Source organism: Bos mutus, unplaced genomic scaffold (genome assembly GCF_027580195.1).
Source record: "Bos mutus isolate GX-2022 unplaced genomic scaffold, NWIPB_WYAK_1.1 CTG227, whole genome shotgun sequence".
Classification (NCBI taxonomy): domain Eukaryota; kingdom Metazoa; phylum Chordata; class Mammalia; order Artiodactyla; family Bovidae; genus Bos; species Bos mutus.
Window position 1 is genome coordinate 15,936 of NW_027219731.1, and position 18,192 is coordinate 34,127.

Here is an 18,192-nt window from a genome sequence, read left to right on the forward strand (position 1 = left end):
CATGACCACAGGAAAAACCATAGCCTTGACTAGATGGACCTTTGTTGGCAAAGTAATGTCTCTGCTTTTTAATATGCTGTCTAGGTTGGTCATAACTTTCCTTCCAAGGAGTAAGCGTCTTTTAATTTCATGGCTGCAGTCACCATCTGTAGTGATTTTGGAGCCCAGAAAAATAAAGTCTGACACTGTTTCCACTGTCCCTCATGGGGCTTAGTCATCTCTGAGTCTTTCTAAGTGCCTCCTTCTTAGGGCAAGGAGAACAGGGCAGTAACCCATGTGCTAAACACAAAGCCATTTATGTGCATCATCCCATTTAATTTTCATCCCCTTGAGTTGAGTAGTGTTATCATTCCTTTTGTGCAGATGCTAAGACTGAGATGCAGAGAGTTAAGCAACTTGGTTACATAATCAGTAGGTAGCAGGGCTGGAGTTCACCCCAAGTTGAATTGAGTCCAAAGCCTGTGCTTTTACTTACTGTTCTGTTGTTCAGTCCCTCAATCAACAGTGTCCGACTCTTTGTGACCCCATGGACTGCAGCGAGCCAGGCTTCCCTGTCCCTCACCATCTCCCTGAGTGCGCTCAAACTAATGTTTGAGTCTGTGACGCCATCCAACCATCTCATCCTCTGTCTTCTCCTTCTCCTCCTGTCTTCAATCTTTCCCCGCATCAGGATCTTTTCCAGAGAGTCAACTCTTCGTATCAGGTGGCCAAAGCATTCTTTCTAGTTAATATTCAGAGTGGATTTCCTTTAGGATTGACTGGTTTGATCTCCTTGCTGTCCAAGGGACTCTAAGAGTCTTCTCCCGCACCACAGTTTAAAAGCATCAATGCTTTGGCATTCAGCTTTCTTTATGGTCCAAATCTCACATCCACATATGACTACTGGGAAAACAATAGCTTTGACTAGATGGACTGTTGTTGGCAAAGTGATGTCTCTGCTTCTTAAAATGTTATCTAGGTTTGTCATAGCTTTTCTTCCAAGGAGTAAGCGTCTTTTAATTTCATGGCTACAGTCACGGTCCACAGTGATTTTGGACCCCAAGAAAACGTAGTCTGTCACTGTTTCTGTTTCCTCCCCCATCTGTTTGCTGTGAAGTGATGGGACTGGATGCCATGATCTTAGTTTTTTGAATGTTGAGTTTTAAGCCAGCATCTCTTTAAGAATTTTCCACAGTTTATTGTGATCCACACAGTCAAAGGCTTTGGCGTAGTCAATAAAGCAGAAATAAATGTTTCTCTGGAACTCTCTTGCTTTTTCCATGATCCATCAGATGTTGGCAATTTGATCTCTGGTTCCTCTGCCTTTTCTAAAACCAGCTTGAGCATCTGGAATTTCACAGTTCACATATTGCTGAAGCCTGGCTTGGAGAATTTTAGGCATTACTTTTTTATCCTGTTTAATAGCTTTCTATCCACAAAAACAAGGAGAACATATAACTGTGTATAACACACTGTGCCATGTCAGGCATGCTGCTGTTATATTTTGTTTATTACAACCAGGGATTAAGCATTCTATGTGGCTCAGCTGGTACAGAATCTGCCTGCAATGTGGGAGATCTGGGTTCGATCCCTGGGTTGGGAAAATCCCCTGGAGAAGGGAACGGCTACTCACTCCAGTAATCTGGCCTGGAGAATTCCATGGACTGTATAGCCCATGGGGTCGCAGAGTCAGACACGACTGAACAACCTTCACTCACTCACTCAAGCATTCTATCATCAAGGTTTATAATGACATATAAATTGGTCTGCTGAGAGTTGTAGACCATACAGTCTGATGGCCTGGTAGGGAGTCGTTCCTAGAAATTCCTTCTTAAATGGTATACTTTATAGTATATGTATCCTGAAAAACAAGAAGAAAACAGATACTGGAATATAGAGTTCCATTCAATCATCAACAATTGGTCCAATTCATCATCATATGGCATCAACAAAATGTAACCCAAAGTGATGCGATTCAGGCTTCTATTCAAACTTGTCAGGTTCCAAAAGCAGGGGTGGTCTCAGCAAGCATATGGCTTCACTATTTTAAGCACCTGGTATACTTATGCTCAGAGAAGGCAATGGCAACCCACTCCAGTACTCTTGCCTGGAAAATCCCATGGGTGGAGGAGCGTGGAAGGCTACAGTCCATGGGGTTGCTAGGAGTCAGACACGACTGAGCAACTTCACTTTCACTTTTCACTTTCATGCATTAGAGAAGGAAATGGCAACCCACTCCAGTGTTCTTGCCTGGAGAATCCCAGGGACGGGGGAGCCTGGTAGGCTGCCATCTATGGGGTCGCACAGAGTCGGACAGGACTGAAGCGACTTAGCAGCAGCAGAAGCAGCATACTTGTGCTAAGAGACAAGGCCTTTGCTCTGAGCCTCTCTCAAGGCACCAGTGCAATAGTGGATTTCCCTCATTGCATAAACCATTTATTCATTCCTTTTCCCTCAGTTACCATTTCTCCTTTTCTCCATTCATCATTGATTTTAACCCAAAGTTTTCCACCTGTGGAGGGGATGTTAAGGGCAGTTGCTGTGCTGGTCCAGATTGCTGACAGCAATACCAGTCTAGCAATGCATCCTCCCTCAGTCTATTCCCATTCTTACGGGTAGTGTTACATAGATAAAGAACCAGTGGGCTACTTTGACCAGTAAGTACTAGAGCTGTATTAACTGAGATTCAACTGTCTTCACCCAGGTATTCATGATGGTTTCTTGGACCCTGTGTCCTTTTCTGCTGGAAAAATAGGAATATACAATGGTGAATCACACCTCCTACTTTAGTCCAGTATTCTGGACATTTGTTTGCTGTAGTATGGTAGTAAGGAATTACTTTTCTTTCTGGTAAAGAGATGTTTCTTTGCCCCTCTGTAAGGCTTCTTCTGTATTTCCTTGGCTCCCCTAAACTGGGGATTATGCATGGGAGTTATCTCAGTTCCCCAAACCCATGGATTGGCATGGATCTTTCATTAGCTCCCCAGTCCCTAAAGACAGCGTGTGGCGGGGTGGGGGGGGGGCGGGGGGTTCACATAGCTCTTTACTCCAGAAATTGCACATGGGTATTCCTTTGGCTTTCTTCCCAGAGATTGCATAAAGGGTTCCCTCAGCTCTCTAACCTTGGTTTCAGTTCAGTTCAGTCGCTCAGTCGTGTCCGACTCTTTGCGACCCCATGAATCACAGCACACCAGGCCTCCCTGTCCATCACCAACTCCCGGAGTTCACTCAGACTCACATCCATCGAGTCAGTGATGCCATCCAGCCATCTCATCCTCTGTCGTCCCCTTCTCCTCCTGCCCCCAATCCCTCCCAGCATCAGAGTCTTTTCCAATGAGTCAACTCTTCGCATGAGGTGGCCAAAGTACTGGAGTTTCAGCTTTAGCATCATTCCTTCCAAAGAAATCCCAGGGCTGATCTCCTTCAGAATGGACTATTTGTTAATCTCATAACTGATGCTTTTGAACTGTGGTGCTGGAGAAGACTCTTGAGAGTCTCTTGGACAGCAAGGATATCAAACCAGTTAATCCTAAAGGAAATCAATCCTGATTATTCCATTGGAAGGACTGATGCTGAAGCTCCAATATTTTGGCCACTTGATGCAAAGAGCCAACTCATTGGAAAAGAGCCTGATGCTGGAAAACATTGAGGGCAGGAGGAGAAGGGGCCAACAGATGTTGAGATGGTTGGACAGCATCACTAACTCAATGGACATGAGCTTGAGAGAAGCCTGGCATGCTGTAGTCCATGGGACTGCAGAGAGCCAGACACAACTGAGCAACTGAACAGTAAAAACAACAAATCTCATTCTGCCAGGTGTCTTCCCTACTCTTCTTCTTTGCTTATTATATGTTTTGCCATTACTGCACTTACTTAATTTAATAAATTCATAAATGGCAAAAATTTACCAAAGGCAATTTGGAACTTCACTGACTTCTTTGGAAAACTTGAGGCCTTCCCAAACTGGCACATCCAAGGCCTGCCCCTTCTCATCACTTCCATTCCTTCTTCCTCCTCTTATTGCCTTTGTTCTTCCCTGAAGTTGCCTTAAGTCCTTTGATTTGTCTCCCTTCAACATCCCTGCCTGATCTTTCTCTTCCTAATACAGCCCCTCAGATTCCTGTAATCACTAGACTATAGTCACTCCCGACTCCAAAGGCAACCACCTAAAGCTGAGAAAGCTAACTGGAAACAGACTGGCTATTTTATCCACTCAGATATTTTTGGAGACATTCAGGTGGCTTCTGGGTATCTCTTTGGCCTGTCTTCCCATATTTATCCCTCCCACAGCCTCCATAAGATTGGGGCTTCCCATGTGGCACAGTGGTAAAGAATCTGCCTGCCAACGCAGGAGCCACAAGAGGCACAGGTTCGGTCCCTGGGTTTAGAAGATCTCCTAGAGTAGAAAATGGCAACCCACTTCAGTATTCTTGCTTTGAAAATCCCATTGACAGAGGAGCGTGCAGGCTACAGTCCATGGGGTTGCAAAGAGTTGGACATGACTGAGCACGCACGCACACAACTCCATAAGCATTACACATCAGGCAAAAGTAGATGGTGGGAACTCTAAGCCCTCATATTAAACAGATAAACTCACTTGTTCTATCTGTCAGAATAATCCTGATAAAAATATAAAGGGGGACAAAGACAAGGGCCATAACTGTGTTATATTAACCAAGGAGTTCTATATTTCTACTTTTATACATGACTCAACTAAAATTTTAGAATGATAGCTATAATATCCTTATTTGTATCTGTCTGTATGTTTATATCGGAGAAGGCAATGGCACCCCACTCCAGTACTCTTGCCTGGAAAATCCCATGGACGGAGGGCCTGGTGGGCTGTAGTCCATGGGGTCGCTAAAAGTCGGACATGACTGAGCGACTTCACTTTCACTTTCACTTTTCACTTTCATGCATTGGAGAAGGAAATGGCAACCCACTCCAGTGTTCTTGCCTGGAGAATCCCAGGGACAGGGGAGCCTCGTGGGCTGCCATCTATGGGGTCGCACATATGTATGTATGTTGTATGTTATGTAATATTTTTCTGACCTTCAGATAGTGTTACCAAGTTGTTCAAATATCCTGACAACTTTTGACATCTTGCCTTCCCCAAATCTAATCCAAATTGATATCTTTTATATACTTGATATCTTTTATTTTTATATACTTGATATCTTTTATATAGTTTTATATATCTTTTATATACTTTTTTTTATACTTTATAAAATTGACTTTGGGGTTTCCCAGGGCCACTGGAAAATCACAAAGGATTTGTTCTTTAGTCTTGTAAAAAGAGGTGCTAAAAATGATTAGCTTTATTTAATATTATATAAATGATTATATAAATTACATGGAAAGTGTTGTCAAAAAAATACTTAGCCTTCCCTAGATTAAAGTTGTTTGGGTAAAATATTATTAATATAAATAGTTCAAAAATTATGTAAGTTTCCTAGAGATTTGTCATCGTGCTCACTGTCTCTGATATATTTCTATTTGTGTCATCATGTTGCTTTACCTTATGTTGTGTGTGTGTACATGTTCAGTCACTCAGTCATGTCTGACTCTTTGCAACCCCATGGACTACAGCCCTCCAAGGCCCTCTGTCCATGGGATTTCTCAGGCAAGAAGACTGGAGTGGGGTGCCATCTCCTACTCCAGGGAATCTTCCCGACCCAGGGATCAAACCCACATCTCTTGGATCTCCTGCATTGGCACCTGGGAAAGCCCCTTACCTAATTTTAGGTAGCAACAATACAATTTTATAAATAATACTTTCAATTATTTGAAAAACATTAACTTGGTCACAATTTTACTTTTCAAAATCCGCTAACTGGGGATTGTAAATTTCATTTGGAAGTTTACATCACTCACCTTTTGAGTTTTCTTAATAGATAGATATGTAGGACCTTTTCTTCAGCTCCTAAATCTCATGGTTATAAAATAAATATGTTCTTACTATCATATATGTTTTCTCTCTGGCTTAAAACTTTCCCTTGTAAAAGGGCTGCTGCCACTGTGGTTGCTAAACTTTTATTAGGACAAGTGTTCCACACTGGCTCTGTCAAGTGACTGAAGGGCCCATTTCATGAGTAAAGTCATCCAAGAAATCCAATGAGTTCTTCATTTATCACAAAAATTACACTGTCTTTGTCATCCTCTTACTCATTTGGAATGATAGAGGTAATGGACTATTAAAATAAAAACTTGCTAAACTGATGGAAGAAGTCAATTTCCCATGGCCTAAGGGTTTCACCCTTATCCCTTATTGCTCCCTGGTCCTTTCTGATGGGTCATACCAACTGTTCTCTTATAAAATTATGGGCTAGCCCTTAGAATTCTCTATTCTGTTGGGCTCTTGAAGTCTCTAACTAGGTCAATTCAGACATTCTAAAATTTGGCAAGAAATTTGTTCATTATTCCCAAACTTCTCTTCGGCAAGTTGAAGCTGCTTTTTCTCCATTTCTCCCATGTATACCACTATATAACCTAGAAACTGGAGACTTAATTCTTTCAAGGCAACCAGAAGACTAATCTTGAGTCTTATTTGTGTGTGTGTGTGTGTGTGTGTGTGTGTGTGTGTGTGCTATGTCACTTCAGTCGTGTCCAGCTCTTTGCAACTCTATGGACTGTAGCCTGCCAGGCTCCTCTGTCCATGGGGATTCTTCAGGCAAGAATACTGGAGTGGGCTGCCATGCCCTTCTCCAGGGGATCTCCCTGACCCAGGGAACAAACCCATGTCTCTGATGTCTCCTGCATTAGCAGGTGGGTTCTTTACCACTAGTGCCACTTAGGAAGCCCCTTGAGTCTTATTAACAGGGCCCTTTCATCATTCTCTCTACATCATTAACTCTACCACCAAACCCCAGGGAGTCAAATCCTGGATTGGTGTTTCTCAACTGAAAAGATATGAAAACCTACTCTAAATGGAAGTCCATCCCAACTGCAGACTCTAAACTGAAGGTCTTGGAAAGTGGCCAGTAAGATGGAAGATGAGGAAGTTGCTGAGAGCTGGAAGGAGGTGGCAGATGGTGGGGAAGTCCAAATCTTCCAGAGCGCATATTGTGATTCAGGATGACAGCCTTCCCAGGAGCCCCCTCTACAGATCAGCATCCTCAAGAGGCCCAACCGCACTGGTGTGATCAGCAGCCCCAACTCCACCAGCAGGCCAGGCCTAGTGTCAAGTCCCTAGCGCAGCAGGAGGTAGCAGAGCCTGGGCAGCACCAGCCCTGAAGAGGATCAAGAGAAATCTACCCTCAACAGGCCAATCAGGATCTCCCAACCCGAAGACAGCAGGTATCTCAGCAATGTGATCAGATAGCCTTTGGGTCCTGATGGGTCACAAAGCTTCAAACAGCTCAGATAAATGCAGGCAGGAATGGATATTGCTGTCATCACTTCCTGAGTGGGCCATCGGCTGCGGGTCACACTGCTGTGGCAGACAGCTGGACTTGAGCAGAGGGAACGACCTGGCTTACTTGCACTCTGATCCCCTTTGCTCCACGCATTGTGACCATGAACCCCATATGCTGTGACTTCCCTCCCCCCTCTTCCCACTGTGATTGGCGTGGCTACACGGGCTTCCCAACTCAATGGGAAGGGAAAGTGTGGGGAGTTAGAGGAGGGTTGGGGGATCCACCAAAGACTCGAGTAGAGAGTCAGACAGTACCACTTGGCTACTTGGGATAAAGTCAGTGCCAGCAATAATAGTTCATCATGCTCATTAACTTGAGATTTCAAAACACAACTGAGAACTCCCATCCACACACCCTCAAGTGCACATCTTCATTATTAAAAAACCAAGTTCCATTTGAAAATATCCTGTTTTTCTCTTTTCTTCCGAATTTTGTTTCTTTACACAAATTTTTAAAAAATAAATTTTATTTATTATTATTTATTTATTGGCTGTGCTGGGCCTTCGAAGCTTCCTCTAGTTGGGGTGAGTGGGGGCTACTCTCTAGTAGTAGTACATGAGCTTCCCACTGTGGTGGTTTCTATTATTGTGGAGCACAGGCTCTAAGGCCCAAGGGCTTCAGTAGCTGTGGTGCACTGACTCAGTTTGTGGAGCCTGGGCTTAGTTGCTCTGTGGCATGTGGGATCTTCCTGACCATGGATCAAACCCATGTCCCCTGCATTGCAAGACAGATTCTTAATCCCTGGACCACCAGGGAAGTCCCTGTTTATACTAATATTTGATTTACCAAAAAAAGTGCCTGGGGGGTTTTAGCAGTTTAATGAGTTTTTAATTGAGAAAGAATAGTTTGATAGCCTACTTAAAAATGTTTCTGGGCAATTTGCTAGAAACATTAACCAGTGAATAGTTTGGTTGCTGCTGCTGCTAAGTCGCTTCAGTCGTGTCCGACTCTGTGTGACTCCATAGATGGCAGCCCACCAGGCTCTCCCATCCTTGGGATTCTCCAGGCAAGAACACTGGAGTGGGATTCTCCAGGCAAGAACACTGGAGTGGGATTCTCCAGGCAAGAACACTGGAGTGGGATTCTCCAGGCAAGAACACTGGAGTGGGTGTTCTTGCCTGGAGAATCCCAGGGATGGGAGAGCCTGGTGGGCTGCCGTCTATGGGGTCGTACAGAGTCGGACACGACTGAAGCGACTTAGCAGCAGCAGCAACCAAACTATTCATTGGTTAATGTTTCTAGCAAATTGCCCAGAAACATTTTTAAGTAGGCTATCAAGCTATTCTTTCTCAATTAAAGTTTGGTAGTCTACTTAAAAATGTTTCTGGGCTAGGCATATACCTTGAGGAAACCAAAATCAAAAGAGACACATGTATCCCATTGCTCACTGCCGCACTATTTACAATAGCTAGAACATGGAAGCAACTTAGATGTCCATCGACAGATGAAAGGATAAAGAAGTTGTGGTATATACACAATGGAATATTACTCAGCCATAAAAAAGAATGCCTTTGAGTCAGTTCTGATGAGGTGGATGAACCCAGAACCTATTGTACAGAGTGAAGTGAGTCAGAAAGAGAAAGATAAATACTGTATTCTAACACATATATATAGAATCTAGAAAAATGGTACTGAAGAATTTACTTACAGGGCAACAATGGAGAAACAGACAAAGAGAATAGACTTATGGACATGGGGAGAGGGGAGAAGAGGGTGAGATGTATGGAAAGAGGAACATGGAAACTTATATTAACATATGTAAAATAGACAGCCAACAGGAATTTGCTGTATGGCTCAGGAAACTCAAACAGGGGCTCCGTATCAACCTAGAGTGTGGGATGGGGAGGGAGATGGGAGGGAGATTCAAAAGGGAGGGGATATATGTATACCTATGGCTGATTCAGAAAACAACAAAATTCTATAAAGCAATTTTCCTTCAATAAAAAATTGATTTAAAAAATCCGTTTTTCAACTCATCTTCCATTTGTACTGAAATGGCTTTTCCAATGATGTTGTTTCAATAAAGGAGTAGCATAGAGTAAAAAAAAAAATGTTTCTGGGCAATTCACTAGAAGCATTAACCAATAGGATTTTGGTGAGCTTAGCTTCTGTATTCCTACTGAAGCCCAGAAAAAGGGCAGGGCTCTGTAGTCCCCAGGACAGACCCCAAGCCTATACCTCCCTATCCCCAGCTATGTCCCAGGGCATCTTGGCCCTGCCTGGAGACTGGACTAGCTTTATAGGCTCAGAGAGCCTGGGGAGGGTGTCAACCACTCACCTAGTCTAGTATTTTGGGCGATAGATAAAGTGAACAGACTCCCTCTTCCAAAACCCCTCAGGGTGGTTCCCCACCAGCCAGGCTTGCTACTTCTAGAAGAGGGCAGGGAGTGAGGCTGCACTCCCGGGCTTTAGGAGTAAGGGCTGCAAGACTTGCTCAGTGTTTTGTTGTCAGCACAGGGAAAGCCAGGAGACAGTCTGACTCCAGGACTCTGAGCCTCCTGCCAAGTGTGGTCAGAAGGTAGGTGGATCTTCCCACTCCAGCAAGGCTTAGAATGCCTAAGGGTCTGTGGAGTGCTGCCTCTGTTGATGGCATCAGCTCGGTAACTCTATCCAGTATATTTCCCTTGTGAAATCACCACCTTATGAGCAAACCATTCTGAATACACATGGGAAAAGACAAGCTGTGCATTGTAAAGATTGGTAATGACAGACTGGTTCCCCATAGTCTTAGTCTATCCTCCACCAGAGAAAGGGCATGGAATGAAAGCAGTTTTCCCTCTGTCCTTGGATCCTGGAGATTTGCTTTGGTTCTTTGAGGTGGAAGAGATGTAGGGGGCCCTGCCCAGGGTAGCAGTGTGTATATAAATCTGTCTCCTCTCAGGCTTTCTGATCTTTTCCATTGCCTTATGTCCCTCAGCCAGTCAGATGACCTCCTCACTCAGCAGATGAGTTTTGGAGTGGCTGTTGTGACATTTGTGATTAGGGCAGCTTGCTCTGGCTAAGGTGGTAAGCCAGGTCTTGCAGGCTCACTCCACCTTTGCATTGCCTGGCTCTCAGCCTGTCCTGTGGGGATGTCAATCGGGCCCAGCAAGCCTTGGCCCAGTACATCTTCCTTTTAGGAGGAAAGGTCTGCTCTCAGTTGGATCTCCAACTAGTCCATAGCACAGGCTTACAATTGTGTGAAGGCAGGCAATTGTTCTTGAGCAGAGCTGAAATAAAGCTTCAGTCAGTAAGAACCCGCAGGAAGTTGAATGGTGCCCACAGGCTGTTCTGAGGGGAAATGACCTCCAGGAATAGGTACAGGAAAAGGTTGCTACTGTCTTTACGGTTCCACTGCCCTGACCAAGTTTCCGCATTTTAAACGGTTATCATCCATCTCTCCTGTAATAGTGGTTTCTGGCCCAGATGAGACTATGCTTTCCCATTGGAGGAGGTACAGAGGTAAGCCAGGTGGGAAGACTGGAAGTGCTTGTTGCTCAGCTGTTGGGACCACCTGTTCTTGCTCCCCTCCTCTAGTGGGAACCAAGGGAAGGCTGACTGATGAGTGTCTGTGAATCAAGAATGTAGTAGGGACTGATGTTCCCACCTCCCTCTGGCTAAAGATGGGACTCTGTCTGCCGGGAGCTTGTCATCACACCAGCAGTCATATCCTGGCTTCCCAGATGGAGAGGTGGCAGGCAAAATTTTAAAAAGAAAACAGGAAATCATTGTGTTGGGGGGAGGTGAGAGGGGAGATGTGAGAATGGTTTGGATTTTGCATGTGTGTGTGTGTTTGTGGGTTTTTGTTTTATCATAGTTGTCTATAACTCTCCTTAAGTACTTTTCCTTTTCTTTTTTTTTTTTAAATTTTAAAGTAAATTGTAGGCTTTAGCTTGGAAAACCTCAGGGGAGTGGGGGGCAGAAACCTGAGGCTGCTGCTCCTTTATCTGCCTTTACAGTACTATCCCCTTCTCCCAGCTCCTCCATGACCCCAGGAGCCAGGCCTCAGCCCTTCCAGCTAACCACTTCCCATAAGCCATTACTCTGATGTTGGCCTGTAACCAAAGGAGCTGGGGGGCTGGGCCTGGGACCAACCCTTCTTCACCCACTCAGTCAGGGTGCTCCCCACTTGCAGGCAGGAGTCAGCACCCCATCTGCTACCATCAGCCCCTTTCAGAGCCCACTGCCCTGCACAGCCCTGGCTAGCCCAGCCATACACTGCTTGGCCCCATCTGGGGATGCTCTGCTTGGGGGTGGGGTGGCGGGGCTGCCCCAGCCTCCCTGGTAGGCAGAGACTCTAGAAACTTCTGGGGCCCTGTTTTTGGCCATGTGATTTCATGGGTGCATATGAGCCCCTTGGGTATCTGAACACAGGGGCATGGGACAGAGGGCTACACCCCTGCCATCCTGCTCTGCTGGTCTAGTGGGCAAATGCCCACCCTACCCCCTGCTGAATTGGCAGATTAAGCATGTTATAAATTGTATTTTAAATACATGATTTAAACTTGTAAAAAAAATAAACTGAGAGTCCCTTGAGAACCCCTGGAAGCAGACATTGCCACAAGGGGTACTGCTTTTATAAGAACATCAGACCAAGGAGATGACACCATGAGGTGGTCAGCTTCTGCCCAAGATGCCAAACAAGACCCTGTAGGATGCTCTTGTGTACTTCCTAATCTCACCATTTTTACCGTTCTTGCAGAATCATGTTTTTTTCTCTATCTACTCCAGCATCATCTTTACTATCCACATAACTCCCCCTCCCTGACAACTGAAGACTTCCATAATGAGCCTTCATTTGTATTATTTCATTTTCCCCTTCACCCAAGGTATTCTCCCCTTTAACAATTCCACCACCCCTGCAAGGACCCCAGAATCCATAGCCTTCCTTCACCCAACTCATAGTACAGTCTGTCACAACCTCACTTTAGAATGCAGGTTATGTTCTCCCTCTTCTTTGGAAACTTCCAGTTTCCCTTAAATCCCTATGCCATCTCATATTTAAGGGATCCTTTGTGCTCTCACTCAGAGTCTTTTCCCTAGTCTAGGGAAAAAAGCAGGGTCACTCAGCATTTTTCTCTACACTTCGAAAGGAATCTCCTTCAACCTCAATACTTTTCAAAAAGGGCAATCCATGCTTAACCAGACTTCCCTTTTTTTTTCTCACCTTAACTACTCTATTACCTCTGATTTAAGTTTTCCAGACACTAGATGAGCCAAAAGTCTATGAAACATGTTACAACTACAAGCTTAGGCAAAATCCAAGCCCCAGAAGGAGGCTGTGCTCTTGTCTCATCAGGTACTTAAGAAGACTTAAACAAGAGGCTAAGAGACTGGGAGTAAATCTAAAAACACTTGCTGCAGCAAGTCAAGTATGGGCTACATGCATGCCTAGAACTGCTGTTGTGTGGGCTGCTTAGAAGTTCATCTGGCCACCTGCATCTTCTGTGCTCTGCTACAGGAAATAACCATGACTGTGAATAATCTTACCAAAACCACTAATATCACTGCCTGAGAACTACAGGAACTCCAGTGAGTGGATCTTCATAATTATCTGGCATTGGACACCATCCTGGTGTGGGGCACTTGTGATTGGAAGCCTTTGCTGTGTGTGTATTCCCTGAAATCTTTCTGATGTCTATGCCATCACCAAAAACATCCAGACATTCCAGAAAATTCCTCAGATTTTCACTGTCATCTTCACTCTCTGAATACCCTTCAGGCCCAATGTCTAGGAATCTTCTCAACTCGTTCTCTCTGAACATCAAATCTTAGATTTACTCCCTTATTAAACCTTTAATAACTATTATTTTATTTTATCCCTAAGTATGCATGCATGCTAAGTCACTGCAGTTGTGTCTGACTCTTTGTGACCCTATGGACTGTAGCCCACCAGGCTCCTCTGTCTGTGGGAGTCTCCAGGCAAGAATACTAGAGTGGGTTGCCACGCCCTTCTCCAGGGGATCTTCCCAACCCAGGGATCGAAACTGTCTCGAATGTCTCATGTCTCCTGCATTGGCAGGTGGGTTCTTTACCACTAGTGCCACCTGGGAAGCCCAAGATTCTTTAACAGCTGTCAGCCTAATAGAACAATCAACAGATGACACACAGTCCTTCAAGAATAACAAGAACATGAAGGCCAGCACCCCCTTGAAAACTATCTGGACCTAACTCAACTTCCTAATGGGGCTTCCCTAGTGGCTCAGTGGTTAAGAATCTGCCTACAAAGCAGGATACTCTGGTTCAATCCCTGGGTCAGTACTCTAGTACTCTTGCCTAGAGAATCCCATGGACAGAGGAGCCTGGCAGGCTTCAGTCCATAGGGTTGCACACAGTCGTACATGACTGAAGCGACTAAAGCAGCAGCAGCAGCAACTTCCCAGGAACTCTTATTCCATAAGGACAGATTTTGTCTGACTTAATGAGGGGGGCACTAAGTGTTCACAATTACCTATTGCTTACCCTCTGCTTTGTCTTGACCAAATTTTAGTCAGCCTTCTTCCTTCCTACAGGCTCCTGAACTCTGCTTGCCCCCAAGCCTGAGAAAGCACAAAAAGGGTGAATTTTACCTCCCTTCTCAGTTTCTCCTGGGATACTTTAAGTTGTGTGGCTATGGCATGACTGGCTGTATTTCTTTCACTGCCATGGTGTCCTGCACATACTCTGTTTCTCCTGCCCTTCCACCCACCAATTAGTGATCCTAAAGTGGTTAGTATCAGGACAATATTTGGAAAGATTGTGGCATTGGAGAGTTGTGGCTAGTGTGGTTGGTGAGGGCAAGTCCTTGCGAGGTTCTGCTGCTGAGTAAATATCTACTGCAGTTTTGAGTCAAACCCAGTATCCAGTGTTGGACAAGGGGAAGCTTGTTATAGGGGAGGCCCTTTACAAGGGATTCTCTTACAGGCCCACCAAGACTCTCACTGCTGCCCGTATTCTGTGTTCCTGTGAAGGCAAGTTGTACAGCTTAGAGCAATTCAAGGTGATGTTAATAGGAGTTTATAATTTCTAGCCAAGCAAACCTGCATATTATCTACCTCATACTCAGCATCTGAGTCAGCTCAATTTGTTATGGGCTCAGCCCATGATTGGCCACATATTTGAAGTAAGAGTTGACCCACAGACACCTGTACTATGAATCACAAGTCATATCTTAGAGCCTGGCTTAGCAAGATTGGGTGTTGCAGATAGTAGTAGAGATGGGAGGAGAAATGCTAGCCTTAGTGATGGTGTCTGTGGTCATGTTAGTAGGACTGACTGACCTGAATGTCCAATAGCATGCTTCCCATGGTTCCAATCCTGACCCATGTTGTATGTTTCCCTGTTTTGTGTAAGAGGCATGTTGTTTCTGAACACTGTCAGCACTAGAGTGTAGTTTGCCAGGGGAAGGTGATCCATCAATGGTGTGTAATCAACACTGGTAAAGGAGGAACACCTCAAATATGGAAGGGGTACAGCAAGAGAGTAAGGGTGAAGGTCAGAGATTATCTGTGGGCAGCAGTAGAAGCTCTGGTTGTCCCTTGCCATGCCATGCCATGCTGTGCTACCTCGCTTCAGTCATGCCTAACTCTTTGCGACCCTATGGACTGTAGCCCACCAGGCTCCTCTGTCCTTGGGATTCTCCACACAAGAATACTGGAGTGGGTTGCCATGTCCTCCTCCAGGGGATCTTTCCCACCCAGGGATCGAACTCACCTCTCCTGCAGCTCCTGCATTGTAGGCAGGGGAAGCTCGGTTGTCCCTTGGATATCATCCAAATGGTATTACCCAGTCCAGGGGTAACTAATTCTACCTCCTGGGTGTCAAGAGCTGTTCCAAGGTTGTTCTATGGAGATTTAGTGGAGTATTTGGGCAGCAGATTAGGATGCTTTTCTCTCCAGATAGTGGTGAGTGGTTTGCTCAGCTTACATTGGATGAGGAGCAGAAGCTCCCATTTGAGTATGGTCCCAAAGTTGGTGGTCCATGGCAGGTCCCTGTCGGGATCAAAGGGGAAGTGTTTGCTAGGCTCTCGATTTTCTATGAGGAAGAAGGGGAAAAGATGGAAGTATCAAGTGGATGTTCCTTTGTTGCGGGCAGCATGCAAGGCTCCCACGTCCATGAAAACTAATAATTGGGTTGTGTGCAGTGTGGACATGCCCACCAGGAGAGGTCACAACGTCTCCTTGGGTGGTCACTCCATTTGTTGTGAATTTTGATACAGTGCAGTCATATCTTAGGACTGCACCTTTGAACTTATGGGACTATTTTACTCCAGGTTCTCTCAGCAGCCCTTGTTTCTAAATACCATTATATTCTTCCTAGACAGTGGGGTAGGTGAAAACTCACACAATGTGATTTTGTACTACTCACTGTTTGTTGCTTTGCAGTGGGAACCTTGATGTATTTGTGTAACTAGCAACACTCCCAAGGGCTGTCAGGCTGCTATGTTAACCCTTCAGTAATGTTAACAGAGGTTGGGGCCCCCACAGGGAGAGCAATGGAAGGCCTGTGTGGGTATCCACCACTATTAACCATATGTTAACATATATGTTGCTGTTGCTCCTTGGGGAGGCCCAGTGAAATCACTTTGCCATCTCTGATGTGGCCCTCCTTCTCTGTGAATTTTCCCTCCAGTGAGGCATGCCCAATGTCTAGATTTCTGGCTTCTGCTACAGTCCCTGATGGTTTGTCTCACTGCTGATCTGACTCCTCTAACAATCCATTTTCATAACCCCATGATGCCCCAAAGCCCTGACCTCTCATGTGCCCCCTGATAGAAGTGGGGGTGGCTCCTCTCAAAGATCGGGAGACTCCCCCTCCTTCCAGAGCCCTAGCTGCTCTGGTGGTTCAGTTAGTTCATCAGGCTTGGCATCTTAAGGTATCTCCTCTGTGTCTTGTTTGGTATAAGCCGAGGTATGGTGCACCCAGATAGGCAGAGTGGGAGCTAGTGTGGCAATTAGCCCCATAGCTCTTTATCCCAAATACCTGATTTTGCCAATGTGCTGACCAAGAAGTTAGCTCATGAACACTGACCAGGAGTCAGTAGAATATGAACGTTGGGGAAATGTTTGTCAAAGGCATACTCTATTGCTAGGACTATTACATGCTGCTCAGCCCATTGGGTGCTTTGGTCTGTGCCCTGTATGGATTTTATGGTCATAGGCTGTGGCTGTCTGTTGTCTGGTCCCTTAACACCCCATGCTCACTCCATCAGTAAAGGAAGATAATTGCTTTTCTTGTTTTGAGGGTGCTGACTGTCTTCCCTCCTGTCCCCATTGAGCAAGGGGTGGAGGCATTTCTGGGGTTTGGGTGAGTTAGCCCCAGTGGTGACTACTAGAAAAACCATAGCTTTGACTATAAAGATCCATATTAGTGGGTAATTTTTCTTTTAATTAATTGTCCTCTCAAGCCAGTCACCTCTTTTGGGGGGGGGGGCCTTTAAAGCATGAATGCTCCCTGGGATTAGGAAGGTTTGAGCACCTATGTCCAACAGAGCCAGCCAGTGTGTTTGGGTTCTGGAGCCCAAACTACAGTTAATGTGATACAAGGGCAACTGTCTTCAGGTGAGGCCCCACTTCTGTGACTGTTGGACCCCGGCGTGGGGGCTGTCCTGGCCAGTGGCAGAGACCAGATGTAAGTACTGAAGATGAGGTTACCTCTGGAAGAGAAGCCTGCCACAGCTTGTACTCTAACCCTAGTAAGTAGTACTATTGCTGCACCGATGTATCAGAGAACCTCTGATGTGGAACTCTCTTGTCCTTTAGGGTTCAATATAACCTGTGATAGTTAAGTTTATGTGTCAATCTGACTGGGTCAAGAGTGCCAAGACTTTAGGTCAAACATTATTATGGGCGTGTCTGTGAGGTTCGAGACGAAATTAATATTTGAGTTGGTAGGCTGAGTAAAACAGATCCCCCCCTCCCCTGTGTGGGTGGGTCTCATCCAAGCAGTGAAGACCTGAGTAGAACAAAAAGATGACCCTCCCATAAGTAAGGGCTTCCCAGGTGACATTAGTGGTAAAGAACTCACCTGCCAATGCAGGGGATGTGAGAGACATAGGTTCAATCCCTGGGTTGGGAAGATCCCCTGGAGGAGGGCATGGCAACCCACTCCAGTATTCTTGCCTGGAGAATCCCATGGACAGAGGAACCTGGTGGGCTAAAGTCCATGGGGTCACAAGAAGTCGGTTCCTCCTGCCTGACTGCCCTGAGTTGGTACTTTGGTTTTTTCCTGCTTTGGGACTCAGATTGACACACTGTCTCTTCCTAGACCCCCAGCCAGCGAGTCTTTGGACAGAAACTACATCATGATCTCTCCTGGGGCTCCAGCTTGAGGACTGCCAGGCTAGCCCTGTGAACCAACTCCTTACAAAAAAAAAAAATTCTTTTTATGTATACATCCTGTTGGTTCTGCTTCACTGGAGAATTCTGTCTAATATATAACCTTTGTTTTCTCAGAGTTCACGCTTAAGCAGAGGCCAAGCTGTAGGTTTGTTGACTTAGAGGGGGGCAGCTTCACTCTCGATGGTAATTCTGATATAGGCCAGGTGGCTTAAACACTTGTATCTGAGTTTGTCTTTCCTGAGTTTCTATTAAATGGAAGAGCAGCTGTGAATTTTGAACTGTTTTCGTAGTTAACCATCAGTGCCAGTAAAGAGGACTTACCTTTGTCAGGAGCCCCTCTGAGAAACAACTCTGTGGACTCAGGACTCTATCCACCCTCCTCCCACTTGCTCAGTCATCCTGCTGCACACCATCTGTTACCTGATAAGCCCACTTCAGCATCCCTAGCTGATGGAGGAGATCTTTGGCCTCAGATGGTGTTTTCCACTCATAGCCTGCCC

At 45.4% G+C, this 18,192-nt stretch overlaps 1 protein-coding gene and 1 pseudogene across 1 annotated transcript in view; one reads left to right on the plus strand and one right to left on the minus strand.

Moving 5' to 3' along the window:
- The window catches only part of LOC102279819 (protein SSX3), a gene marked incomplete at its 3' end in the record, with an annotated part of 173,840 nt that overhangs the window by 15,919 nt on the left and 139,729 nt on the right, over positions 1–18,192 (minus strand). The gene's annotated exons all lie outside the window — the stretch shown is intronic.
- Positions 6,965–7,345, plus strand: LOC138986878 (SUZ RNA-binding domain-containing pseudogene; annotated as a pseudogene).